Raw genomic sequence first — 27,932 nt, 5'->3', positions numbered from 1 at the left:
TTTCTCCTTTGAGGCAAGGACTGTCTCAGCTGTGTCTGCTTCAGCAGAACCTAGCACAGCATCTTGCCACAAAATAAAGTAAATAGTTCTTGAATTAAATAATCTCTTCCAAAGCACTCCTCCGGTTACAGCATCTTTGGCATTTTGAGTAGCTAACTCTGCACTTGCCACGTTGAAGAGGATGATGAGAAAAAGATGAAGGGAAGAAAGGAAATGAAGGGAAGAAAGCAGGCTGGTTGCAGAGCCTGGACAGAGGTGGCTGAGAGCTACCGAGTGCAGACCCTCGTGGGGCTGTGAGTTCGTTTCATGAGGCACTTCTGCTCACGTGCCCGCCCCACATCCTGAGCCCGAGCGCGGGATGTATGGTTACCATGGCGCCGGCAGAAACTGTCCCCGGGGCACGCACCCAGGAGGAAGCCTGGGCGGATTGGCGGATGTGACACAAGATGTACCCACAGGCCCCTGTGGCTCTGAAATGACAGCACGTGGAGAAGCAGGGGCCCCAGGGCTCCTGAGACCTCAGGACTCATCCACTGGGAGCCACGTGTGGACAGAAAGCTCAGTAAACAGGACTGAACAGAAACAATCTGGGAGCCACCATTGAGCCCCAGAGTGAGCAGTCCCCGCACCCCTTCTTCCAGGCCCTGGGTCTCCCCCTGCCCCTCCCGATGGGGCGGTCGGGGCAACAAGGTGGCAAAACGAGAGCAGCCTGGCAGTGCCTGCTGTGACCTGGGCCTCTGTGGACACGAGTGTCCTCACATGTCACCCCGTCGGCGAGCGGCAGGGCACACGGCGGTCACAAAGGCAGGTGCTGGCCCGAGGTCGGACCAGCCTGGTCCCCGACCCAGAGCCTCCGAGTCAGGACTGTCCCCCTCGCCTCTAATCCTCAAAGCCTTCTCACCCCCATAAAGAGGGGCATGCGGCAGAGTGGATCGATTGTCCTAGAATACGAAGCAACAACCTATCCCCACCTGCTCTCGGAAAGTGATTCCCACGAACGACAGGGCTGCCCGTGGACGGAAAGAACTGCCTGGCGTGGAGAGCTGCCTGACCCCCAGTGACGGTCATGCCACTGAAATATGACAAACACTTCTCAGGATATTTAACATCCGATTAGAATTTCATGTTATCTCTAATCAGCTCCAATTATCTTAAGAGGCATCATGAACACACAACTCCATGAATTTCAATTCACATTTATTTAAAAGGCATACACCGGGTAGTATTTTGGGAGAAGGGAGAGAAGAGTGGTCACAACACATAATGATACATGTTGCCTTTCCAAAAAGTCTACTTTTATTTTCAGAGGGCTTTCATTCACCTCTAAACTTCTTAAATTGTGCAAGACACAAAGGGCGTGAAGCTCAGGTGACTGTGGAGTTTGAACATCCCTGAAGACCCCCGAGCTCCAACGGCAGGTGCCTCACTTGGCCAGCGTTCCCCTTCCACAAGCCAACTGTCAATGGGGCTTTGGTGCACCGGCCATCTGCCCCAAAGGAAAGTCCCCAGGCTTCTGAGATCCTGCAACCCTCAGGATACCAGGTAGGGACAATTACAGGATTTCCTACTTATTATCTAAGAAAACAACATTAAGTACTGCAAATAATTTGAAGGTTTCTATTTTGTCAATCTGTCATGGCTGGACTGGATCGTCTAAAGATGCTCAGGTTACTTTCTCTACCAATAACTGATGCAGGATGTCTCAGAGACCCATATTAACTACTGAACATATTTCTTCTTCAGTGACACAATGCACCCAAAAGTAAGGAACCCACAGAAGAGGAGAAAGGATTTGCAAATCATATATCTGATAAGCTACCATATAACAATAACGCAACTCAATAATTAAAAGACAAAAAATCAAATTTTTTAAATGGGCAAAGGATCTAAATAGACATTTCTCCAAAAAAAGATACACAAGTAGCCAATAAGCATGAAAAGATGCTCAACAGCACTAGACATCAGGAAAATGCAGATCAAAACCACAGTGAAATGCTTCATACCCGTCTTAGTCCGTCATAACCAAATACCATAGACTGGGGGCTTAAACAACAGAAACATATTTTCTCACAGTTCTGGAGGCTGGAAGTCCAAGATCAACGTGCAAACACAGCTGAGTTGTGGTGAAGGCTCTCTTCCTAGTTTGCAGATGGCCGCCTTCCCACTGTGTCCTCACATGGCAGAGGGAGGAGGAGCAAGCTCTGGTGTCTCTTGCTCTTATCAGGGCACTAATCCCCATCATGAGGGCCCCACCCTCATGACCTCATCTAACCCCAGCTGACTCTGAAAGGCCCCACCTCCTAATATCACCACGCTGGGAGGTAGGACTGCAACATGGCAATTTTGGGGGAAATAATTCAGCCCATGGCCTTACTTATTAGGATGGCTATAATAAAAAGACAGATAATAACAAGTATTGACAAGATGTGGAGAAATCAGAACCCTCATACACTGCTGGTGGCATTTTACAATGGTACAGCCAATTTGAAAAACAGTCTGCCACCTCCTCAAAGGGTTAAACACAGAGTTACCAAATGACCCAAATTCTAAACTTCACTCCTTGGTATCTGCCCTAAAGAAACAAAAACATATTTCCACACAAAAACTCATGCACAAATGTTGACAGCGATGTTATTCATAATAGCCAAAAAGTAGAAACAACCTTAATATCCATCAACGGATGAAAGGATAAATAAAAGGTGGGCTGTCTATAGGCCACAAAAGAGATGAAGGACCACAGCATGGACTAACCTTGGAAACATTATGTTACGTGAAAGAAGCCAGTACAAAACACCACATGCTGCACGATCCCATTTTTATGAAAAGTCCAGAACAGGCAAATCTATAGTGATAGAAAGTGGACCACTGTTTGCCTAGGGCTGGTGGGGGAGCTGGGGGGAAATGAAGTGATTGCTAATGGCTGTGGGATTTCTTCTAGGGGTGAAAATGTTCTAAAATTGATTGTGATGATGGTCGCTCAATACGGTGAACATACTAAAGACCACTGAATTATACACTTAAAATGAGTGAATTGTATGGTATATGAATTATATCTATATATCTTTAAAAAGTAAGCAGTAGTTAACACCCCTGGAGTCCAGCTGAGATATGCCTTAGGAGTAAGAACCTTGCCCTTGAGTAAGACCTCTTCTAAACACAGTCTAGTAAAATCTCAAACCAAGCCCTAACAAGATCTACAGGAAGGACGGAGTTAGGGTTTGAGCCCTGCCAAGTTGAAGTCTGTGCTGCCGACAGATCTGTACTAACCAGGTGCCACACCACACCTCCACTGGCACCAAGTGATCAGCCAGTAACTTAACTGTCTGCCAAAGCAAGAGACAGCACATTTCAGAGACTGACAACAAAATCCAGAGTCTTTAAAACACAGTCACACAATGCCCAACATGCAATTAAAAAAATCACTGGACATAAATAAATAAATAGGAAAAAGGTGAGAAAAAATAGTTAAGAGAAATAAAATTTGACACGGTCTAGATGTTGAACTTAGTTGACAAAGACTTCGAGGCAGCTATTACAATCATATGTAAATCATTAAAAAAATGTTCAAAGAATTTAATAAAAACTTGATCTTAATGTGGAAACAGATAGGGAAACTCAGGAAAGAAATGGAGACTATATAAAGAACCAAGTGAAAATGTAAGCATGGAAAAGTACAATAACTAAAATGAAAAATTCACTGGATAATCTTAACAGCAAACTGGAGAAAGAGTCAGTGAACACTAAGACACAGCAATAGAAATGATCTAATCTGAAGAACAGAGAGAAAAAAAGGATTAAAGAAAAATGAACTAAATTCCAGGAACCTGAGTGACAATATCCATCAGCCTAATATAAAGGTAATGAAAGTACCAAGATAAGAGGATGAAAATGGGGCAGAAACAATATTTGAAGAAATAATGACCAAAAATTCCCCAAATTTGATGAAAACCACTAACTCATAGATCTAAGAAGCTCACTAGACCCCAAGAAGGATAAACATAAAAAGAACCATGCCTGGGCACATCACAGTCAAACTGCTGAAACATAAAGATAAAATATCGAAAGTGTGGGGACTGCGGGGTAGCAGAGGGGCAGTATGTACAGGGAACGAAGACTTTGAAAAAGATAGCTGATTCCTCATTAAAACTACAGAGGACAGAACATAATGAAACAGCACCTTTAAAGTGCTGAAAAAAAATATGTCCAGCAAAAATGTCCTTCAAAAACAAAGATGAAGTGGAGACATTTTCAAGTAAATGAAAGTGAGGGAATTCATCATCAGCAGACCTGCAGTATAAGAAATGCTAAAGGATATCCATAAGGCTAGAAACCTGGAAGAATGAAGAGTACCTAAAATGGTAAACATGTAAGTATAAAAGACTCTTTTCTTTCTTCAGATAATTTACTTAAAGGACAACTGACTTTGCAAAGCAAAAGTTCGAACTCTATAAGAAGGGGTTTATAACATATGTAAAAGTAAAAGATATGACAATATACGAAGGGTTAGGAGCAGGCAAGTAGAATTATGCTGTTGTAGGCTTATCATATCTGCAAAGTATGCTCTGTGAAGAGGTACTCTAAATAGACCTGATTATTTAAGGATGCTACAGTTAGCTCTAGAGCAACACACACGCCCTTGCAAAAAAAAGCAGGGAGGGGATGAATGGAAAACAAATATCAACGTGGCAGATTTTAACCAAACCATAACAAAAATTGCATTAAATGATCCAAAGTTAGCACCCTCAGTGGTAGGAATGCCGACATCATGTACCCCAGAGAAGATGCACTGAGGGGACAGAGCATCCCTTCTGTAGTATTCCTGCCCAAAATGCACAACCACGACCTGCTCGTGAGGAAACACCAGGCAACCCAAACTGAGGGAGGGACAGTCTGCACGTGCACACATCCAAGTGTCAAGGTCAAGGGAGACAAGGGAAACACCAGGCAGTGTCACTGACTGGAGGAGACTGATGCAACATGACAACTAAATTTAATGTGAGACTCAGGACTGTATTGGACTGGGGGCCAGAAAAAGACATTAGGGAAAAGCTGGTGAAATTGGAAGAAGATCTGTGACGTACTTAATAATACTGTAGCAATGTTAATTTCCTGTTGCTTCCTGTGCTATGGTTATAGAAAAATGTTAATATTAGGGGAAACGAAACTATTTTTTGCAACATTTCTGTAAAAAAAAGCTCAAATAATTTCAAAACAAAAAGTTGAAAGATGGTACTAAATGTAAATAGACTAAACAGGACAATTAAAAGACAGAGACTGTCATATTAACCAAAATCTAGAATAACCTGAATGCCCATCCAAAGTGAATTCCATGGTATATACCCAGCAATGAAAAGGAATGAACTACTAATATCTCAGCAACACGGAAAAATCTCACAGATACGATGCTGAGCAAACCAAGCCGGACAGCAAAGAGCTGAAGCAAAACCCCTGAGAATTCTGGTATAATTCTGCTTATGTGCAATTCTAGAACAGGCAAGACTAATCTAGAACGACATCAATCAGATCGGTGGTTGCCTGAGTGGCAGCGGGTGGTGGCGTGGAGAGACTGTGAGGGGACCAGGGGACTTTCCAGGGCAGTGGAAATATCTTGATTCGGGAGGCAGTTGCATGGGTTTGTCCAAATTTATCAAACTGTACACTTAACAATGGATGAATTATATTGCATGCAAATTATACTTCAATAAAGTTGATCAAAAAGAAAAAGTAAGGGAAATCCCTGGTGGTCCAGTGGTTAAGATTCCACGCTTCCACTGCAGAGGGCATGGGTTTGATCCCTGGTCGGGCGACTGAGATCCTGCATGCTGCGTGGTTTGGCCAATACATAAATAAATAAAAAGAAAAAAGGAAAAGAAAAAGTTGCACACACACCCCCTCCCCCATTCAGCTGCGGCAACACAGGGCAGCACGTGAAGAAACAGAGGGCAGAATGCATGAAGCTTATGAGTTTTGAGGCCGCCAAGATCTCCCCCAGCCTCCAGATGCAAACAGCGTGTGGAAGGAAGCTCAGGACGTTTCTTCAGAAGCAGGCCTCCCAGGCTGCACCCATAAAAGCTACACGCCACTTCAGGCTTTTCCTTAAGGACGATCAGCAGTGCACCTCGACAATCTCACTTGAAAGAAAACAGTTCAAAGCTGTCTGGCAAAGTCGAGACCAGGATTCTCCTGATTTAGTTACAGTATAACAAACTGTTTCTGAAAATGCAAAGTCGCTGGGGTCAGATTACTGTGGAATTGACAGGTTTGTGTAGCTTATTAATGCCACGTCTAAATGTGAAAATAACACCAAGGTGACCCCTTGTCTTCAGACATAACCCAGCGTCCGAGGATGTAGGCAGAGCTAGTCACTGGCTATTGCGCAAGAGTGGCTTGCGGGGTTGTTTAGAAGCATAGCGTGCACACCTGCTGGGCACGGCTTTCCACGGGCAAGGCCCTGCTAAGTGCTTCCCACGTGTTTCCTTTAATCCTCTCAACGGCCTCTAACAGATGAGGAAACAGAGGGCAAGCAGGTTTGGGTGGCTGGTTCAAGAGCACCTCTGGGTGTGGTCACACTGCTGGGGATTTTGTGTTGTCTTGTTTTGTTTCGTTTTTGGTTTTGTTATTTTTTGGCTGCGTGGCTTGCGAGATCTTAGTTTTCCGACCAGGGAATCGAACCCGAACCCTCAGCAGTGAGAGCACCGAGTCCTAACCACTGGACCGCCAGGGAATTCTCACTGCTGGTGAGTTTTGGGGCCGGGACCGGGCTCCTACTGGGCTGCAGAAGTTGATTTTTTTAAGCACTGCACATAGAGATTAGACTTCCTCTTTCATGATAAACACATTTGTGTTCATGTTGATGATGTTTTTTCTGACATACTTTCCCATGCCAAGGCAGTGAAACAGGAAAATATAAAATGGAAAAAACAAAAAGCCCGGCACTCTGGTTATAGGATGTAACTTCCTTTTGATCCTTCGGGATAGGATTTGCCTCACCAGACAAGCTTCCACAAAGTTTTCAAAGACTCTCTCCTAGAAATAGAGAAATGAGAGGACAGGTGCCACGTAGGCATCACTGCTGAGTCAGCAGGGGCTGTGTCTCGTCAGTGGATTTAAAACGTCTCTGGGTCACCTGTCCACTCTGTACATCCTGCAGGGATGAACAGTGCCTCACAGTGGTTATAAGCCACTTTCACACACATCGTCTCACTTAATTCTACAACTTGGTGAGGTAGGCATTGGGGGGGTACATTGTGAACCCCAACAAACAAATTACAAATGAGGCCAGGGAGGCTTGTCCAAGGTCCCTGGGAACACAGGGGCAGTGACCCTGGACTTCTGAGTCACAGGTGACCACAGGGGGCCGACCATCCTCAAGCATCCGGGTCCAAGGTCTGTGGGACATCTGGTCTTTGCCTAGAATTTCCCACCTCAGTTCTAACTCTAGTCAATAGATGGTCAGCATGGAGGTGACACTCTGAATACTCTATTTGGCAAACAAGAGAAGCACATTTCCAAGGGAACACCAAGGCAGCCACCAGGAAATGACAACAGGTCACCTTAATAAACAGTGATCAACGACATTGACTTATGTCACCAAATCTAAGATGCCATTTATCTCAAAATGCACCATTATTCCATCCCACTAAGGGAGAAAAGTTCTCCCAGTTAAACACATTGATTTTAAGATGAATCCTACAACAAGGTCCTACTGGATAGTGCAGAGAACTATTCAATATCCTAGGATAAACCCTAATGGAAAAGAATATTTTTTTAAAAATTATTTTATTTTATTTATTTTTGGCTGCATTGGGTCTTCGTTACTGTGCGCGGGCTTTCTCTAGTTGCAGCGAGTGGGGGCTACTCTTCGTTGCGGTGCGTGGGCTTCTCATTGCGGTGGCTTCTCTTGTTGCAGAGCACAGGCTCTAGGTGCGCGGGCTTCAGTAGTTGTGGCATGTGGGCTCAGTAGTTGTGCCTCATGGGCTCTAGAGCACAGGCTCAGTAGTTGTGGTGCACGGGCTTAGCTGCTCCGCGGCATGTGGGATCTTCCCAGACCAGGGCTCAAACCCATTTCCCCCTGCATTGGCAGGCGGATTCTCAACCACTGCACCATCAGGGAAGTCCCAAGAATGTGTGTGTGTGTGTGTGTATATATATATATATATATATATATATATATATATATATACACACACACATATATCTCTATATCTCTCTCTCTATATATCTATATATATATATATCTGAATCACTTTACTGTACAGCAGTAATTAACACAACATTGTAAATCAACTATACTTCAGTAAAATAAATTTTAAAAGATTATTAAGCTAGCTCTATGTTAAATTTCAAATGAATCCCTTAAGATGCATCCTGATCTCAGATATGTTAAAATGTGTCTTAGCATAGAGAACAGACTTGTGGTTGCCAAGGGGGAGGGGGTGGGGAAGGGATGGATTTCGAGTTTGGGATTAGAAGATGCAAACTATTATATATAGAATGGATAAACAACAAGGTCCTACTGTGGAGCACAGGGAGCTATATTCAATATCCTGTGATAAACCATCATGGAAAAGAATATATACATACACATATGTATAACTGAGTCACTCTGCTGAACAGCAGAAATGAACACGACTTTGTAAATCAACTATACGGCAATAAAATACACTTTTACAATGTGTCTCAGTATTGATGAAATACGGTAATCCATGACCAGCTTTCTCCAACTGGGGTGAGAACCTTCTTAGGCGTCACTAGCTCATTAGTCTCAATACTACTGAGTGGTAACGATGCTGATTGCTGGGACTACTCCAGGGACCCACTCAGGTTGGGTCCTTCAAGGAAAATTCCAAGAGCCTGGAGCCGTGCGCCCACAAGAGCACCTCATGAGAGCAGCTGTCATAGAGGCGAACTTTCAGATTCCCTTTGTCTCCTCACTGCCCAAACCAGCCAAGTTACAAACACTCAGCCCTTCTGGCCCAAACCCCGAGCAGGCACTGGAGCATCTGGGTGACGGCCCCTTGACACCTTCAATCTGTTTAGCAGAAGTTAAAGAAGGGGGCTGACACTGACTCCGTGCAGGAATTGCCCTAATTCACACAAATCATCACAGTGGATTCTCAGAATAACCCTAGGAGTTGGCCGTTATTATCCCTGTTTAAAAGATGAAGAACAGGGAGCTCAGAAAAGCTCGGCAGCCAGGGTGGGGTCTATCAGGTGTGAATGGCTGAGTGGGGACTCAAACCCACGTGCATCCACTTGCCCCCAAAGGCCACGCGCTTTCCACGACACGGGGGACAGAAAGCAGGGAGGGCAAAGGCCTTCACAAGCCTGAAAACCACAGCCGTGCTAACCTGGAGCCCGGAAGGCTTCCGCTGTCTAAACAACTGCCCAGCAAACAACAACCCTTCTGCTGCAGAACGCCCCACTCCCAGGGGACCCGCCGGTCAGCAGGAAGGCCAGTCACCCCCTGACGTGGTCCCCTGCACTGCCCCAGCTGCACAGAGGGCCTCCCCGAAGATCTGCTGAGAACACAGCGTAACCAGCCACGTGCCTGGTAGGGAGGATGAGACGTGAACACAAATGATCATGATGTAAGACAATGTGTGAAAAGGGCCACACAGATGACCTCTGAACTGCAGCAGCCTGCAAGCTCCCAGCCAGAGAGGGCATTTCTGACAGAGGCGGGCAGGGGGCTGGCATCTGAGGTGCACCTTGACGGACAGGCAGGTTCCCACAGGAAGGGGGCGCCTGGCTCAAGTGGACATCGGGGAACGGGACACAGAGAAGCAGAGGAGAGAAGCCTGGGAATGTTGGCAGGGTGAGGATTGAAGGCTACTGAACACCACAGTCAAGATATTCTATCAGTTCAGTGGGGTCACAAGGAGTGACTCAAGGATGCCGAGCAGGGGACGGACCCAGGGCGGCAGGGTGACCGTCCGGGAGCAGGTGACTGATGTCCCTGGCGCCTGGACCAGGGACCAACAGCTGGTGGGAGAGCGGGGGCCCTAATTCACATCCCTCACATGAGGGCTCAGCCCAGGCAAGAGCCCCCAAACAGGATGCAAAATGGATAATTCCAAGGGATTTAAGGGAAACGGAAATAAGGAAAGGTTCTCAGGAAAGGAACAGACACCCTTTAGAGCAGCGGTTCTCAACCAGGGGCAACTTTGCCCCCAGGGGATAACGGGCAACGTCTGCAGACATTTTTGGTTGTCATCACACCGGAGGGCAGGCACTACTGGCGTCTAGTGGGTGGGGTCAGGGTGCTGTTAAACACCGCACGATGGATAGAACAGCCCCTGCTACAAAGACTCATTGGGCCCAAAATGAACAGTGTCAAGGTTTAGAAACACGGTTTGGGGGCACAAGGAGAGGAAAGCGGCCCCATGCTCCTCGCCAGGCAGCTCATGAGCCCAAAGGCAGAGGAAGCACGGCGCCTTCTCTGCAGAGACGCAGCTACTCACCAGGACCAGTACACACCTCTCCCCACGCCCTTCCTCGACATCCCTGGACACGTGCTACGGCCGGGCCCGACAGGCACCGAGGGTGAGGACGGGGCAGCCCTTGCCCTCAAGGAACCACCTTCCAGAAGGGGGACAAGCACAGAAGAAACACACACGTGTCTGAAAATGCTTACGTGCTCGCACACGTCACTGTGGTACAGACTGAAAAGGGACGCCTTTTTCCTGCACGAGCCAGGAGGCCAGCAGAGCACTAGGAGCAGAACAGTGACACGATCTGACCTGTCTGAGCAGGACGGCTGCCGCTGCAGCAGGGAGGCCAGCTGGGAGGCTGCTGGTGGTGGACAGAGCCAGGAGGGGGGCGTGGAGGGGTGAGGAGAGGCCGGGGGTCTGGGGATCTTCTGGGAAATTAGACATGTCAAGATCCACTGCTACTGGGCTTCCCTGGTGGTGCAGTGGTTGAGAGTCCGCCTGCCGATGCAGGGGACACGGGTTCGTGCCCCGGTCCGGGAAGAAGCCACATGCCGCGGAGCGGCTGGGCCCGTGAGCCATGGCCGCTGGGCCTGCGCGTCCGGAGCCTGTGCTCCACAACGGGAGGGGCCACAACAGTGAGAGGCCCGGGTATCGAAAAAAACAAAAACAAAAACGATCCACTGCTGGACTGGATGTGGGCCGTGAGAGGAGGAGAGAAACCAAGGAGGATCCAGGGCTTAGGGCGCGAGCGACTTGGAGGGTGCGATGGAGCAGGTCTAAGGGGAAAGGTCAGAAGGTCAGGCTGGGACGCCCCTCAGACCTTCTAGAGAAGGTGCTGCTTGAACAATCGAGATACCAGTCTGAAGGTCAAGGGAGAGGGGCCAGCAGGAGATGACGGTGGGAGATTAGCAAGAGGGCGGACGGTACTTACAGCCGTCACAGTGTGCAGAGAAGAGAAGAGGTCCGGGGAGAGAAGGAACACCCAGAACCTCAGCCAGTGAGGCAGGAGGGAGCCTGGGAGAGTGAGGGATCTGGGGGCCAAGCCAAGACCGAGCGTCAAGGACGGGGTGATGGTGCAGCCGCCCGAGGCAGACAGAGACCCTTCTTATCAGGTCTTCTCAGATTATATTCAGTGGGACTTACTGGACACTGGCTGGGCAACCTGGGACCAAAGACATGCATGCTAGTAACTTCTAGACGGTGCCAGTCGTCTGGAATGACAGCCCAGCGAGGTAGACGGCTGTGTGCGTGCAATGCACCCACGGAGCTCCTAACCCAGGTCCTTCGCCACGTCTCCATCTGGTCACACGTGGGTGGAAAATGTCCCGCTAGCAACGGCACAGGGAGGAATGTTCCAGGTCCGCCCGGGAGCAGCCGACCATCCAGCCTGAGCAGAGGTCAGGCCAGCGCTTCCTCTCTCGGATCTTCTGGCCTGGGCTGCTCCTGTGGCTTCCCGTTCTTCTGTGTTTCCAAATGTCTGCTGCATCCCCAAACCACCCGCAACGTGTGTGCACTGTCACAGATGGGTCTTACGCACAGGGTACGGGAGAATAAAAGACTCGAGAGGTTTTCGAATTCTGCATACTTGCTGTTTGTACATAGAAGGAGTTCCTAGAACAAAAGCTTCTGAGGTTCAGGGACTGTATCTTATATCCCCAGCTCCTGGGACTCGCCTGGACCAATATTTGTTATATGAATAATTCAATCCACAGAAAAATCATTAAGGATGGCATCTTTTTAGGCAAAATAGGCCTTTTCTAGCAAAGAACATCCTATACAATTACAGAGCTCATTGCCCTAAGATCAACAATCACAGCTATCTTGGGAGCACCGTTAAGCTCAGGCACCGTCAACACTGTCTCAGCCCCAAGGACGCGTGGAGAACAGGAAAGACACAGGGTGGCGGACGTTTAACAAGATCTAACAAAAAAGAGAGTCTGAGACGGTGACGGGTGCTCTAGAGCAAAGAGCCAGGAATAGAGAGTGTGTGTGGGGGGGGCAATTCTGCCGCTGGGGCCTGAGGGTAGGGGTCCATCCAGCACAGAGAGGACCGCCCACAGCGTCACGTGCGCCACGTGGACAGGAGGGCGGGACCGGCCACAGGGAGCTTGGTAGACCACGGTGTGGGGTCTGGGTTATGTTTAACTGCAGCGGAGCTAAGGAGGGTATTTTCTGGGAAGCGTGCAAACTCCCTGTTAATCCAGTAAGTCCCCTACATACAAACGAGTTTCGTTCCAAGAACACGTTCATAAGTCCAGTTCGTTCGTAAGTCCAACAGAGTTAGCCTAGGTGCCCGACGAACACAATCGGCTCTATAGATAGTACTGTACTGTAATAGGTTTATAACACTTCTCACACAAATAATACGTAACAAACAAACAGAAAATAAAGAAAGCATTTTTAATCTTACAGTACAGTACCTTGAAAAGTACAGTAGCACCAGCACAACAGCTGGCACACGGGGGCTGCCATCGAGTGAACAGGCAGGAAGAGTTACTGACTGGAAGAGGGAGAGGAGGTGGGAGATGGTAGAGCTGAAGGGTCGTCAGCAACAGGAGACGGAGGAAGCTGCAGTGTCGCTCACGCCTGACGCTGATGGCGCGGGTTCTGGGCTGGAAATAAAGACACTGTCCTACTGTCCTCTATACAGTACCGTACAGTAAAGTACACAAAAGCACAACCACTTGTAGGGGATGCACGCACGTGACAACGTACGCCAGACACGTGCACTAACTTACGTGACTGGACATGGAAACGCACGTCCGCACCTTTGACAGTTTGCAACTTGAAGGTGCGTATGTAGGGGACTTACTGTATCCGGAAAGATACACAAAATCTGCAGGGAAGCCCATGTGTGATGGCCCCGAACCTGACGCTCTGAGAGGTGGAACTGTCGGCGCAGCTGGAGACTAGGTTAGGGGCAGGGCTGGGGACGGCAGCCTCTGGGCTTTGACAAGTTAAAGGACTTGACCCAACCCCCTAGGTGAGGCCTGACCTCCACCTTGGAGAAGGGCCTGTCGCCTGCAAAGCCAGTGGGTCCCCACTTGTCAGCTCGAGGTCCCCCGTGGTCACAAGGAAAGTCTGGGACAACGTCCAGCCAGCAGAGGCCTTTGGTGGGGCGGAGTCAGTGGATTTGAACGCCTCTAGGTGGGAAAAGCCCCTCCAGTGTGCACTGGACCCTGCTCCACAGCTGGCTGCTACCACCGCCCTCCCCTCCATCCCGCCGTTCGGCCCTGCTGGCTCCTGGGCGTACCTGAGGGCGAGGCCCTTCACAGGTGCTCTGCGGCTCGTCTCAAGGGTGGACGGACCTGGCCTGGGGAAAAGGAAGATGCCCTCGGGGGATCTCCCCCGTGTATTTAAAGCATACTTCAGGTTTGATTTTGCAGAGGTTACATTTTAAGAACAAGAAAAGACAACATGTCAAGATCTTGAGTGGTTTCCAAATGCAGGGACTCTCCCGGCACCTGCTTAGTTAAAAGGACAGACTCGTGTGAGGCGGGGCCCTGCTCGACCCCCAGGCTACAGGCCCCGTCGGCATCCTGACAGCGTCCACTTTTCCTTCTCTTCACAACAGCCAACGCTGAACACCCAGCCCCTCCCGTCGGTGGTCGCTCCACAAACCGAGACCCTCCATCCCATGGACGTCACGCCGGATGGGATGCGTCTGACACCCACGAGAGTCATTCCCTTCCAGGACTGGCGGGCACACGCTTGACACGGGCAGCTCTGTTAACAGCAGGGCGGGTTCCAGGTTCCTCCCTCACAGCTCGCAGCCAACGACGCCCAGCCCTGCACAGCCTAGTGCCCTGCACACCCAGACCTCACCACCAACTGCCTCTCTGCAACCACGCGAGAGGAACAGACAGTTACTGTTTCCACTTACAAGTGAGGCAACCGAGGTACAGAGAAGCCGGGTTACGTGGCTGGCTTCTGAGGGCCGGGCCACAGCCGCAGTGCCACCCTGAGGCCCAGCCTCTAGCGTCTCAGCTTCCCGCAGCCTGCGGACTCGGGGCATAAGCCACAGTGCCGCCCAGGACCCTCGCGCCATCCGCCAGCCCCTGCTCCCCAGCGGACAGGGCATTTCTAGCCTTACGCTTAAATACAAAATCTCTTTAAAGGTTCAGTTACAGTGATTGCAGGTCTTGTAGCCAGACAAGATCTGTGTGAAGTATCTAGTAATTCATTACTCAGAGTTTCCCAGGAGAAACTTCCCAACGAGCACGGGTGAGGTATATAACCTTAGAGACGATTCCACAAAGGGAATCAACTTCCTTCAACCGCCCTCAGACAGGAACGCCATCATCTCTGGGTATCTGCTGGGAAGCGGAAGGGGGCGCACAGCAGGAACAGAGCCCAGGGCTGCTCTGAGGCTTCTCCCCCAAAGTCCCCTCCGAAAGGAGGACAGAGTGAGACCCGGCAGCGAACAGGGTCACCCCGAGCCCGTGTCAGAGAAGCTTTGTTCTCGTTTCTTTTGCTCTCCCAGCAGGGCTCAGAGCAGATCTACTGACTGGACATTCCAGATAACTTGGATGTGACCTTCGGGGGCTAAAGTCTGTAAACCAAGAACTTCTCACAGTGAAGCCAAGACCTCGGGAAACCCACCCCGACCCTTTATCAATCAGTGAGACAGGAGTGACCCTGGAGGGGTTAGCATTTCTGGGGCTCAGGGACCCTGGGTGCCCCCCAGGAACTCAGGCCCTGGCCCCTAAGTCACCAGCAGCTGGACACAGGGCCTCGAGCCATTCTTGGGAGGCCGGCTAACCACAGGGGCCCCTCCGGGCCGGAGCCCAAAGCCAGGAGCACAACCTGCGCCTCCAGCTGGCCCACAAGCCCTGCCTGCAGGCCTGCAGGGGGTGAAACAGTAACTGCGAAGGCAGCCCCGACGCCCCTCCGTCACCGCCCCTCCATCGGGAACAGACGCCTTTGACTGGCTGCCTCCCCACCCCCGGGCTTGGTCCACAGCAGAGGGATTTCCAAAACGGAACCAGCTAGAGCTGTTTGAAACAACAGCCTGTTAGAACTGGAAGGGCCTCCAGGGCAATCTAATCCCAAGCGCCACATGACGGGAGAGACAACTGAGCCCCCAGAGGAGATGCTACAAGGCACCCCTCCCCCCAGTACCCCTCCCCTCGAAACCTCACACAACAACAGGACATACAGGCGGGCTGAGTCCTCCTGGGTTTTGGAGGGTCGGGGTGCAAAAAGAAACACCCCTGTGTCTGAGAAAACATCCCTGTGTCTTTAGGGTCTGCACTTGCTCCCAAGGGGGCCCTGGGGCCCTGGGGCCCTGGGCTGGGCTGGCGACAATTACAGTCAGCACGAGGGTCTAGGTGGCCAGGCTTGAGCTCCCTGAAACTCTTCTGTGCCTGACATTTGGAGGGAGAGCTTCCCCAGTACTAACCAGCTTCCAAAAAGAGCTGGGAAGAAAGCCCCGTGGGCAGAAGATGGGAGGAGAGAGGCCAGCTTTAGAGAGTCTGGAGGAGAACTCAGGCTGCACGGTTGGGAAAGACCCAGCTGCAACCACAGGGCAAGAAAGTCTGGAAACGCTGCCCAGCGGCCACAGGGCGAGACCGAGAGCCAGTGGGTCAAACTGGGATGAGGGGTGGAGGCTTAAATTTACCCAGGTAAACAGAGCCGACTGGGGGGCTGCGACGAGTGGGCCATCACTGCCAAGGCCGGCCAGACTGGACCAAACTGCAGGTCCGCTCTCCCAGATCTGCCAACTCGCTGCCTGGGGGAGTGGACAGTCGCCCCTCAGAGATGGGGAGAAGGTGACCTTTTTTTTAACATCTTTATTGCAGTATAATTGCTTCACAATGGTGTGTTGGTTTCTGCTTTATGACAAAGTGAGTCAGCTATACATCTACATATATCCCCATATCCCCTCCCTCTTGCGTCTCCCTCCCACCCTCCCTATCCCACCCCGCTAGGTGGTCACAAAGCACCGAGCTGATGTCCCTGTGCTATGCGGCTGCTTCCCACTAGCTGTCTATGTTACATTTGGTAGCGTATATATGTCCACGCCACTCTCTCACTTCATCCCAGCTAAGCTGGGAGAAGGTGACTTTTACCATGAAAGGTGGTTCAGACGGAAAACGATAGGGCCTTTCACCTTCATCACAGCATCCGTTCCCAAGCCCTCTGCTGGATCTCTCTGCACTGCTGGAGGCAGTTTGAAGACACTTAATGGAAACCAGCCAGGACGCCCCTGGGGTGAGGATGGGGAGCCCCACATCCTCCCCTCACTCGGGGTTTCTCCATCTGCTATTGTGAGACTTGAAGGGGCTACAGAAACAGCACCAACCAACCAACCACTGAAAACCCTGAGGACCATGTTCAGGTGTGCGGATGGAGCACAGGTGGCGTCTGAGGACCTGTTCGGAAGATGATGAGGGGATGAATGACAGGCAGGTTGGAAAGGAGCTCGGGAGCACAGACCAGAGCAGAGAACAGGAAAGCTCTGTGGGCTCAGTGGCGCTTACTCCGGAGGCGGCTAGCACCAGCGCTTCAGGTAAAGCCCTTGGCCCCTGCTAGACATGCCGGCATGGCCGTCCAGGACCCGCAGAGCCATCCCAGGGGTGAAAATTAGAACAGCCTCGCCTGGGCTCCTGTCCTTCTTGAAGGAGAGCCAACAAAAAATCTTCCAGCTGCCGCTAGGGCAAGCCCAGCGTGAAACGCGCAGGTGAAGAATAATCCCAGATTTTCTCTTTTCACAGCACGTGGCTCCCAGCAATCTGGCTTACGCTTCGGGCATAGAAATTTTTTTTTCAGAAAACAGTTGTTTCAAGCCAACAAGACACCCTTGGAGACATGAGCACGACCAAAGGACACGAAAAGGGCTGCTTTCGGGCACACCGAGCAAACGCCTGTCACACATTCACACTGGAATACACGGGAGGTCGGGGCCTGGGAGGGCAGGGCTGCTCCTGCTTCCCGGCAGGCAGACCCCAGCAGGTCCCACGCCCGAGGAACGAAGGGGGGCTGCCCTTAGGTCCTTATCCACATGTCACCTCAGTAGGTGCTTTGCTCCACGAACCTCCTTCCCTGCGTCTGCTCCACCTGCGCCTTTTCGGGCGGGGACCTGGCCCCAGTCTGCCTCTGGCCTCGGGCCCCGGACTGGACGTCCCCACAAAGAGCCCAGCCCCATCACTCCTCCCGCGAGCGTGCAGAGGGCTCTGAGCACTGCCCTTCCTTCCCAGGAGACGCACCTCCTTCCTCCTGCTATTTATAACCACAGATCTTCTGTGTGAAGAGAGAACAGATGCTATTTTGAAACAGAGGAAACCACCACTCAGCCTTCCACGTTCCACAGGTCGGCGGGTCTGCCGGGGGGCGCGCGTGTGCTCCTGGCGGGCGTGTGGGCACAAGCTCGGGGCCGGGCCTCGCTCACCCACGCCTGAGATCGGAGCCTTGCCGTTCATAAGTAAACTGCACATCTGAGTCAGCAGCAGGAGGGCCGGGGTCCAGGAAAGGGTCCTCAGCTCTCCCAGAGTGTGCCCGCCGCGCCCTGGCCCCCGTGTTGCCTCAGGGCCAGCCTCGGGGGGGGGGTCACCCTAAGCTTCCAGCCCTGTGCCTGCCTGGGTGCTGGTGTTTGGCCAGGAGCGCCACTCTGCCCACACCCACGCTGATGGCATCACAGCTCTGGCAAGTGGGCCCTTCCTTGGCCGCTAGACTGGTAACACGATCCTGGCCTTTCTCCTCCAGGTACCAGGCTGAAACTCTGCCCAGGGTGGTAGCAACTGAACGCTGTTGCCAAGCAGCCAGGTGGCAAAAGCAGTGAAGAAGGCCCGGGGGAAAGTGGAGAGCAAGTTCCCCAGAACAGCTGGGTCACCACTCAGCTCCCCTCTCTGCAAAACAGAAGCAGTCCCGCTCCAGGCAAGTGGAATGGTCTCTCACGAAGACTTGCAGGATGAGAACATCTAGGAACGGGGGCTCTAACTAGAGTGCGTGGCCAAATATCGCCTGCGGCTCCACGAGGAGGTGGAGAACGGCCACCCCGCACCTCTCCCGGCTGGGATGGAAGAGGCAGGGCGAGCGGAGGCGCAATGAAAGAAAACAGAAAACTAGGAAGACCAGCCGGAGACCTGCTCGGGCTTAGGCAGGAATCCAGGCACCAAACTAGCACTGCTCGCGGGGGTTAAAAGAATCCAGATGCAGCTCTCGCCACAGTCTGGCGGGCGCGGGGCGCAGACCCCACCGCGGACCCCAGCTGGGCCCGAGCGAGCCGGGAAAAGCGCGCGGGAAGCTCGGGGGCTCGCGGCGCGCGGACGGGCCGGGGCCGAGCCTGCGCGCCCGGGGGCGGCTCCCCGCGGCTCCGCGGTCGCCGCCCGGGGACCGAAAGCGGCGACACCCGCCCGCCGGGAGGGCGGGGACCCTCGCTACCTGCCGGCTGGAGGCGGCGCGGCCCGGGCGCGGCGAGAGCCCGCGGCCCCAGCTTTGTTCGGCGGCGGGGACCCCTTCCCCTGCGCGCCCCCCGCGCCGCCGGGCCCCGGCCCCTCAGACCCGTCCCGGGCCGAGCTCGCGGCCCCCGGGCGCGGGGGGTGGAGGGGAGGCCCCTCCCGGACCGCACCTCCCCGCTCCCGATCCGGGTGCCCCGACCGGCCCGCGGGCGCGGGGAAGTTGGGCGGCGGGGCGTGGGCTCTCCTTTCCCGGCCGCCGCCAGGCTTACCTGCGCGTCCGCGGCTTGTCAGGCCCGCGGGCTCCGGCTCGCTCTCTGCCCGGCCCGGCCCTTCTAGCGCCCGCGGGGCCGCGGCGGCCGGGGGCGCCGACTCTCCGCGCTGCGCTCCGGTCCCGCCGAGTGTCCGCCCGGCCCCGGGGGTCGCCCGGTCGCCCCCGCGGAGCCCGCGCTCCTTGCCCCGAGGGCTTCCGCGCGGCGCCGGGTCCGAGCCGATGGGCGGAGGCGGGGCGCGGGCGGCGGCCGAGCGGAGGAGGCTGGGCCCTGCGCGGGGCTCGGGCCGCCGGCTGCGCGCTCCTCTCCGCCGCGGCCGGGAACTCGGGCCCGAGTTGGCTGCGGCGGTGGCGGCCGCGGCTCTGAGTGCAGGGCCGGCGCCGGCCGGCGGGTCCCGGGCCCCGCGCTCCGCCCCGCGCCTCCTCCCCGCCCCCGCCCCGCCGCGCCGAGCCAACACGCCCCCGGGGCTCCTCGCGGGCGGCACCCGGCCTCGCACCTGCCTCAGCTCCCCGCGCGCCCGCTCCTGCGCGGGCCCCGACCCCCGGGCGCGCGTGGGGAGCCCCCCCGGACCCTCCGCACACCCACCGGCCCCTTCGCCGGAACTCGACCCGGTCCTCCGGGAGCACCTGGGGTCTCACGCGCCAGCAGCCCCCGGGGCGTCCAACTCAGGGACTGCGGGGCTGGAGGCTCTGGGTCTCACGTAGTAGCTTTTCTACTCACATCAAACACTCACACGCGCTTTATCCTCCTTGAATCTCCCCACGGAGTGGAGTGATCTGTTATTTCTGCCTCACAAACCCGAGCCATTCCCTCTGGTCCTGGACCCCTTTCGACAGCACCCAGCAGAGCCATCCCTGGGACAAGGAAAGCTGGCGCGGCGCGGATACACCAAGAAGAGTGCTTCCACATGGGAAACGCGCGCTCCCATCGCTTCTGGGGCAGCGTCCGGCCTGAATTAGTCCATAGTCACTGACCGGTGCCTGAAAAGTCACTAGAGGCTCGGCTGGGACCGATGTCCCCAGGTCTGGGCAGTGCACCCTGGGTGAGCTGCCCCAGAGGGAGTAGGCAGAGCTCCAGCTCCAGCCCTGGACCCGATTCCAGACCCCAGTAACAGGGCACCAACCAATGGGGCCAGCATGGTTTGAGGCCGGCCCTCCAACTGCTTTTTTTTTTTTTCAAAGTTCTGAACACCCCCCCCCCCTCTCTTCCCTGAGTGAGTAGGAGGTCGCTCTGCTAAAGAAATTGCCTTTGAATGCAGTACAATGAGAAGAAAAAACAACAATAGCAGTAATCGAAGGTTTGGCCTTTTTTAATTAGTAACTGAACAGGGTGACAACCTTCCCCTTTCAGTGGGGGAAGGGACCGCGGGCGGCGGGCGGTGGTCAGGGAACGAGGGACCAGGAACCCACCGTACTGGGCTGGCAATAAGGAGCTATTGTCCTCTGGGTTTTACAATAAGGAAAGTAAGAGCAGTTTTAGCAAATACCAGACTAGAGGGAAAGTCTTCCTTGGAATTGTGCCGTCTTGGCCGGAGGTGCCTGACGACTCTTCTCATCTCACAGTGAATGGGGTTTATGAGACCGGGTCCAGCAACCTGAAATGAATGGCCTACGATTGCCATGCCCCCCCCCCCCGCCCCCTTCACGGAGGGGAACTAGTTCAAGGCTTTACCTTTGGGGACAGATGAGACACAGAGGGTAACTGGCCTCGTGCAGGATGAGAGCTTTGAATCCACCTTGTCAGCTTACAAATAGGCCCAGCTCCTCTCCTCCTGAGGAGAAAGCATCGGCTCCGGGGTTAGGGTCTTTGCGGGAGGTCAAGGGAAGACCTCATGCAGGAGGCCCTGATCATTCCGGAATGCAGACTGGGAGAATTTGGGGATTCACTTCACACTCACATTTCTTGAGCCCTAAACACACAGAGATGGCCGAGAGCAGGTCCCAGCCGCAGGAAGTTTAAAGTCTAAAGGAAGGAGCGCAAGAACGAGCCACTTTGCTCCCCCCCCCCCCCCCCCCCCCGCTAGCTGACCACCCAGGGGGAGGGCAGGTGACAGATGACAGCAACCCCAGCTGTCCCTGGAGTGGTCCTGCACCTCCCACCTCCGTCTCGGTCCAAGATGAGTCAACAGTTGTGGTCCAGCGAGGGAAGCTGCAGCTACCCCCCGCCCCCGCCACCCCCAGGAAAGGAGCATGTGGCTGAGTAGCTGGGAAAGCATTCACACGACGAACCCCGAGTCCTGGGCTGGATTCCCAAGGGAAGTGGTGAGCGCCCCACTGCCTGAGTCAGCCCGGAGATGAGAGCCGATGGGACTGTGGGCAGATCTCGCCCATGTTTTGTCTGTGATTGCTGGGCGGGGCCTCTTGCCTTCTCCCCCAGATAAAACATACCCTGACTTGGCATTTGTGGTTTAAACAAAGAAAGAGAAAGCAAGTATCTGGACATATGGAAATTAGTAAAGACTCCTGCTCTTTATTGGAGACCCTATTCCCCCGTCCTGGTCATGCCCTCACAGGCCACCGGCCACACTGGGAGGCCCCGTCCAAGCCAGAACAGCTAACGAAACCCCATCAGAAAGAGACAGGAGGAGCCAGCCTGTCGGGGTACTAGGTCTAGGGCTGGCCTCTGCCCCTTGGGCCGTGCACGCTGAGGGCGACCGTTCCCTTTCCATCCCAGCCCCGGGAGGAAGCGCTTCGGGGGGCGCGGCTGCTCCAGATGGAGCAGAAGGAAAGCGCCCTGAGGTGGGAAGGTCCGCCCCCACCCCAGCCTGCTTCTCTGGCCTTTCTAAGGCTTCACAGGGACGCACAGAAGATTTCTTGGGGGCGCCAGCCTGATGAGCCTTTGAAGCCAGAGGACAGAGAGGCAAACCTGGTAACTGCCTCCCAACAGCTACTTCGCGGGCGCGTTGCCTGGGCCGTTCGGCTTCATCTGTGCCTCTTATCTGGATGCCTTTCTGAGAACGAGGGCCGAAAACAATGGTAGATTCGGACCCGAATGTCCGGATACCATCCATAGATTCCCCCACGGACTCAACGGTAGCTGAGCCCTCTGGGACGTGTGGGTCGGGGGATTCTAAGCACTGAAGGCAGCAGGTGAGAAGAAAGTTCTGCCGTCATGAGCTCGACCTGCAGTTGACTTCCTGGGAAAAGTTCACCCCAGGAGGCCGGCAGCCCGAGGAACCTGTATAAAGGCAGAAGGAGGCTACAGTACTGACAGTTCCAACCGCTGATACGTGCGGAGTTACGGTTTATCTTGCTTGAGATCAATCCAATGAGGACAGCTCCGCTCGCCGCACGTGGAGGGGCCTCCTGTGACCGATCCTCCCCAAAGGGAGGCCAAGTGCCCTCCAGGGCGACGTCTAACGAGGGTGCTGAGCAGGGGGCTCCACGTCAGCCCCCCCGGGAAGTCCGGACTCACTGCCTGTGTGATCTTGGGCAAGACGCCACTGCTGTCTCTCAGCCCCGGTTTCCTCATCTGCAAGGGAGTAAGACGGCAGCCTGCCTGGGGGAACCCGAGGCCTAAGTCAGGCAATGCAGGTGAGGAAACCGAGAGCCACGTCTTGTATGTGGTACACACTCCATAAAAACTAGTAACGGTATTACTACTCCGGAGTAGACAGGGCTGAGTTCGTTCCCATTTGGACAGTCTGCTGCGGCTCTCAGCCCTTGAACTCCTGGATCTTCATCCCCATTTTTCTCCTACGAGAAGATATACAGGGTCCTACATTGTTCCGTGAATGAATTACTGCTTCACAAATATGTAGAATGAGGCAGCGGAAGGTGTCACTAAAGACTTGCAAAATCCGGAGACCCTAGCCTCCGCCAGCATTGCCTGCCGAGGCCCCAGCGTGCGCGGACGGGAAGCCCTCATGGGCGGGGCCCCAGGAATGAACTGCTCCAGAGTGTGGCCCAAAGGGAGGCCCTGTTTGGAGTCGCCACGGACACGAAATGCTACATCCCTTTTGAGATGCCAGTGTCCCCATGTCCCTCCCGTTTCCCCTTCTCGGCTTTGACTGAAGTCCTTTCGTGTGTTCTGTACGGACGGATGTAGGAGGGCACAGGGACACGGGGCCCGTGCCAGGAGGTCTGCCCTCACGGTGGGGCTGGGGGCCGCAGAGGGGCACACAGCCAGGTCAGGTGCCCCGCTGTAGATCCCGGTGCCCTCAGGACGGGGTGGACCCCGCGCAGGTCACCTCCTCTCTTGGGGCCGCCGTGTCCTCGCTAACCTCACAAAGCCAAGACTGGGTCAAAGGGAAAGGGAAGCGGCCGGAGGTGTGGGTGGGAGACGAGACTCTGACCCCACGTCCATCTCATTTTGAGGGTCAGTGGGGCGGTCAAGTGTTGACGGCAGGAAACAGCGACCCGGAGCGGGGTTAGAGGTCGGGGTGGCTGGAGACGCAGCTCCAGCAAACTGAACTGATAACTATGAAAGCCAGACGGCCAGGGTCAAGGTGGGAGGGGAGGGAGCCCCGGGGATAATCCCTGCACCGTTAACTGGGAGGAGAGCCGGCTGGCAGGGGCCCTGGGGTCAAGTGATGTGCTCTTCACAATACGGGCCCTGGACACGCTTGAAATCAGAAGAAAAGTGAGGCGGATGAGAAATTCCTGGTGTCGGAGGAGGGGGCTGGGAGCTCGGAGGGGTGGTTAGCCGTCCACGCCCCGAGGGGCCTTCCTCCCTCCTCTCCAGGGGATGTTGGGTCTTGCGACCAGAGGGTGTCTCGCCATCCTCGGGCTCCGAAACTGCTGCCTGGGAGGCTTCCTAGGGCCCTGGTGGGTTGATCAGAATCTCCCAGGAAAGACTGTCACAGACACAGACTCCCAGGCTTGCACCTCAGGCCTTCTGAGCAGGTGTGTCTGTGGCCTGTACTTTTAAGGCCCCACAGGTGATTCTGGTCCTCAGCTCGGTCTGAGACTTGGCCACAGGGTCCCATAGGTCCACACCCAGCAAGCCTGAGAGGAGAGGAGAGGCGCCCTGGCTCCCAGAGGCCCAGGTGGACGGCAGGGCGGAGGGGAGCCCACCTGGTTCCCCAGCCCGACTCCAGCCCACCTTGGCCTTGGAGATGCATCAGCTGAGCTGGGCTCCAGGTCCGCCATCACCATGGTGTTTGAGAGTTAACTTTCGCTAAATGGTACCAATGAGGATGAAAGAGGAAATCCACAGGTAATCCAAACCTCTCACGGTTAAGTCATGGTTTGTCCCCCGCCCTGTACTATCATCAGAAGCGTTTATGAACTCCTGAATCCCACCTTCTGAGCTGGGACGCTGTGCTGGTAGTTCCCTGGCTGGAGCGTTTGTTTGGCTTGAGAAAAAATGGTTGTACCACAGAGGCGAACAGTGACACGTGGGAATGTATCATGGTAATGGAGTTACACTGGACGATGTGAAATTTTAAGCACTTAGCCCAACACCCTCCCCTGTTCTCTGATCTTTTTCACTCTGTCTACGAGCCTCTGGGTCCTAACACATAACTAAGTTCAGCACCTGCACTAACCCTGGATGTCCGAAAACGTTGATCAATTAAAACAAGTCACAGGAAACAGCAATCAGCTTCAACGCTAACGAGACGCTGGGGACTCCGCCTTCCTAGAAGCCCTTCTTGAGACTTCATGCTCTGGCCATGAAGACAGTGAGAGGGACAGATGATGAGCAAAGAGACTGGAATTATATTCAGTGTTTCAAGTTTCAAACATGGGCCTTAAACACCTTTGATTCTAAGAGAAGAAACATATAAATGCCATTGGCTTTGAGAGACTTGTTGGTGGGCTAGAGGGGCTGACCCGTGTTTCCCAAACCTGAGTGGATGGGAGGGAAATTGATAAGGAGAGAACAGTGTGGGAGGTGACTGCCCAGGAGGGGAAAGTGCTGGCTAGTGACCTCACCCCCTCCTTTATCAAACTCCTAACCACCCCCCCACCCAGCCCTGCTTCATTTCCTTTTTGCCTTTCTTGTAGCCTGGTAACCACACCTGTATCCCGTCGGCTGATTTCAGTCGTGGGCTGCCATCTGGGGTGCATTTTAAGCAGGAATTTCTGGAAACAGAAGAGCTACCAGACCCACGGCAGATTCTCCAATGGTGGAATTTCAGGCACCGCAGCATCTGGATGGAGGAGATGCTTCAGGGCCCCGGGGGTAGGTGGGATGCTGGGAGCCTTCCCAGTACCTTTAGATCTCAACACCCAGGCGGCCGCCCACCTCCAGTTCGCTCCCCAAGGCTCTGTCAGGGCTCCTGTCCCAGCCGGTGGCAGGCAGCCAGGAGCTGCTCGCTCAGCTTTTCAGTTTAAATGTCCACCTGGGTTTGCAGTGAGTGACAGGGACAGGGTCTCCGGAAGCTGACAGAGAAGGCCCAGGTCATTGAAACCCAGGCCTGGCAATCCAGGGTCCCCAGGAATTTCACTCGCTGGGATGGGTTTTGAGTGTGTGTTTCAAAGATGCCTTCATCCTAACTGTTAAAGGTTCAGACCTGACCTGGTCACCATCAATATGTTAAAAGCCTCTTCCTTTGCACTTAGAGAACCCTGAGCGTGGCCGTTAGGACAGCAACCCAGACAGACAGAGGACACTCGTGCTCCAGCTGTGGAGCACGTACGTTTGACTTAGGGCCAAGCCCTGGCCCGAGAGCCTTTGATGTGGGGAGACAGAGATGAATCAGGCGGGTTGGCAGTTGGGCCGGAGAGAGGGAGGGAGGGGAGCTTCTCTCTGGGGAGGAGCTGGCTCAGAGCTGCTGGAGGAGGGGAGGGAGGGCCGGAGCTGGGGGGCCTGAGCAGGGGTGGCCCGAGGGGGGCAAGAGTGGGCAGCCAGCGGGCGTGCCGGGAGGGCCTTGGGTCAGCCGCCAACGCCACGGGCTGGAGTGTCCCCACCAGCCGAGTGGAGTCCTCACTGCTTGAAACAGAAGAGGGAACTCTCAGCCTTGTCCCCTGGGGGCCGAGGGAAGAGTCACCCCCAGTGAGGGAGGGGTGACAAGGAGGCCCCTCACTGCCCAGGACTGGGCTCCAGATTCCCCGCTGCCGAGAGGTGGTCCTGAGACCGACGGTGCCGGAGATGGCGCATCCTGTCCTGTTCCGCACGGGCGGCCCCATCGCCGCGGCCCAGCCCCACGCCGAGGCCCAGCTTTAACCGCAGAGCCCGGTCTGACTTTCTTTCCCGTCTCAGTGGGCTCGGGAGGGGCTGGCGGGCTGGTAGCAATAAAGGATGTTTTGAGCAGCTGAAGCCACAGGCATACACTCAGCTACGGACAAGCTGTGGGGCAGCCCCAGGGCACCACCCCTCTGCTCCTCGCCCAGGGCAGCCAACAGGAGGAACCACCTGGGCCGTGTTCCTGCTTGCAGCCCTGGCCCGACCAGCCCTCCTCGCCCTCCAGTAGCCCCCTGGGTGTCCCTGCACCTTCCTCGGGGCCCTGGTGCGGTGGTCCGGTGGGGCTGCCGGTTCTGGGGTCGGGGAGGGAACACCCTCTCCAGCATAAGAACCACTGTTTGGGAAGCGCAGACCCCGGAGCCCGGCTTTTGGGAAAACCTTCCGGATTAGGACAGTTCCCATGGCAACGAGTGAGGGTGCTTTGTCAGTTACACCGTGTCACGGGGATAACGGTTAGCTTTCATGGATTTTCCAGTAGTATGTGGTGTCAGGAAATGTGTGGAGGGACACCTGCTCGGTCCAGAGATTATATTGGACCAGCATCAGGACAGCACTGACCAGTCCTAACGGAGCGCGAACCACGGGCTGAGGAATGTGACCCTCCTAACGGCACTCTGAGGACAGCACCCTTGTCATCCCATCTTGCAGGTGAGAACGCTGAGACCCAGCGAGGCCAGGGGGCCCCAGGTCAGTCCTCACCTGTCCCCAGGTGTACAAGACCCAATGTGGAGACAGAGGCTTCTCCAAACTCCGCCCCAAAAACCCCAGGTCTCCATCCCACGCCCACCATCACTCAGGGGCCGGAGTCACGCTGGCCCAGTTCTATAAATAGCTGTGGGAGGGGCGGGCTGCGCTGGAGACGGTGGGAGAAACACAGAAGATGAAGTGCTTTTCTGCGTAATCTGTTCACACTCACAAGGAGGCGGGAAACCAATTTCCGCCAAACTAAGAAAAAGGGCGGTTCTCTGGCCCCTGGCGCTGGAGACATGATGCTTTTTTTTTTTTTTTTTTTTTTTTTGCGGTACGCGGGCCTCTCACTGTTGCGGCCTCTCCCGCTGCGGAGCACAGGCTCCGGACGCGCAGGCTCAGCGGCCATGGCTCACGGGCCCAGCCGCTCTGCGGCATGTGGGATCTTCCCGGACCGGGGCACGCACCCGTGTCCCCTGCATCGGCAGGCGGACTCAACCACTGCGCCACCAGGGAAGCCCCGACATGATGCTTTTAATAAAACAATTCTGGGCCGTAGCTGGAGCTCCGGGGAACAAGCGCTACCCGCCAAGCCGCTCAGGCCGGGTCAAGCCCGAGCAGTGGGAGGCTGCTGCTTCCTGTGCGCTGTGTCCCCTCCTGCCCCACCAGCCAGAGGCTGCAACGAAAGCAAAGACCCACTGCATCCCAGGCTGGGAGGCTCCCCCTGGTGGCCCTGTGGACCCCCTTGCTGGTGGCCCCTGGGGTCTCGACGGGAGGAGGGAAGGAAGCAGAGGTTTGAACAAGTCCAGAGTCTGCCATAGCAGAGGCCGGTCCACTCCTGGGCGTGAACCCAGGAACTGAGAAGATGCATCAGGACCCCGACTTCACGAGAGCAGAGGGGTGGAAACAGCTCCGACATCCACTGACTGATGGATGGATAAACACAGTGCATAGAAACACACAGTGGAACATTATTCAGTCTTCAAAAGGAAAGAAAATTTGACTCAGGCTACAGC

At 54.4% G+C, this 27,932-nt stretch overlaps 1 protein-coding gene across 1 annotated transcript in view; it reads right to left on the bottom strand.

Annotated features, from left to right (window-relative positions):
- WNT5B (Wnt family member 5B) overlaps nucleotides 1-19,466 on the bottom strand; it is an 88,403-nt gene extending 68,937 nt beyond the window's left edge. Inside the window, exon 1 of the mRNA XM_033867256.2 lies at nucleotides 19,102-19,466. The gene's annotated coding sequence lies outside the window, so the exon portion shown is untranslated. The remainder of the gene's footprint in view (nucleotides 1-19,101) is intronic.
- Nucleotides 19,467-27,932: the final 8,466 nt, after the last annotated feature.

Source organism: Tursiops truncatus, chromosome 11, assembly GCF_011762595.2.
Source record: "Tursiops truncatus isolate mTurTru1 chromosome 11, mTurTru1.mat.Y, whole genome shotgun sequence".
In the NCBI taxonomy this organism is placed as follows: domain Eukaryota; kingdom Metazoa; phylum Chordata; class Mammalia; order Artiodactyla; family Delphinidae; genus Tursiops; species Tursiops truncatus.
The sequence above is the reverse complement of the archived record's forward strand: the minus strand, read 5'-3'. Positions and strand labels throughout refer to the sequence as shown.